Source organism: Colobus angolensis, unplaced genomic scaffold, assembly GCF_000951035.1.
Source record: "Colobus angolensis palliatus isolate OR3802 unplaced genomic scaffold, Cang.pa_1.0 Scaffold6, whole genome shotgun sequence".
NCBI classification, from domain to species: domain Eukaryota; kingdom Metazoa; phylum Chordata; class Mammalia; order Primates; family Cercopithecidae; genus Colobus; species Colobus angolensis.
The window spans coordinates 27,735,373-27,735,928 of record NW_012119598.1 but is presented as its reverse complement, the minus strand read 5'-3'; the positions used below and the strand labels follow the sequence as shown (position 1 = coordinate 27,735,928).

General features: G+C 45.3%; 1 protein-coding gene across 1 annotated transcript in view; it reads right to left on the bottom strand.

Annotated features, from left to right (window-relative positions):
- The window catches only part of LOC105526841 (butyrophilin subfamily 2 member A1), a 12,694-nt gene that overhangs the window by 2,129 nt on the left and 10,009 nt on the right, over positions 1–556 (bottom strand). The gene's annotated exons all lie outside the window — the stretch shown is intronic.

Here is a 556-nt window from a genome sequence, read left to right as displayed (position 1 = left end):
CCACCTCTACGAAAAATACAAAAATTAGTCAGGCATGGTGGTACACACCTGTAATCCCAGCTACTTAGGAGGCTGAGGCACGAGAATTGCTTGAACCCGGGAGGCAGAGGTTGCAGTGAGTCCAGATTGTGCCTCGGCACTCCAGCCTGGGTGACAGAGCGAGATATCATCTCAGAAGAAAAAAAAAAAAAAACACAACCCAAAACAAAGACCCATAGCTCTGGGATTTTCTTTAGTTAGAAACTTTCCAACTTGGCTCAAACCAGCACAGAGGCTTTATGTCCTGCTCCTCCTCTCCCCAGTGGATCAGGTAAGATGAATGTTTCCCTTCACACTATCCTGGAGGGTAAAGGGTCTCTTCATTGGTCCTGTGTGTTCCTTTTACCAGATCACAAGTGACTTATAAAGGGCACCCTTCAAAAAATAAAGAAGGAGAATAAATGTCCCCAAAAGAAAACTTGCTTCCTGAGGGATCTGTAGGCAAATGTGGGGAGGAACTATTCCCATCCAGTTTTGCTTCAACAGTGTGGGTCTGATGTCTTCAGGTATCACTTCT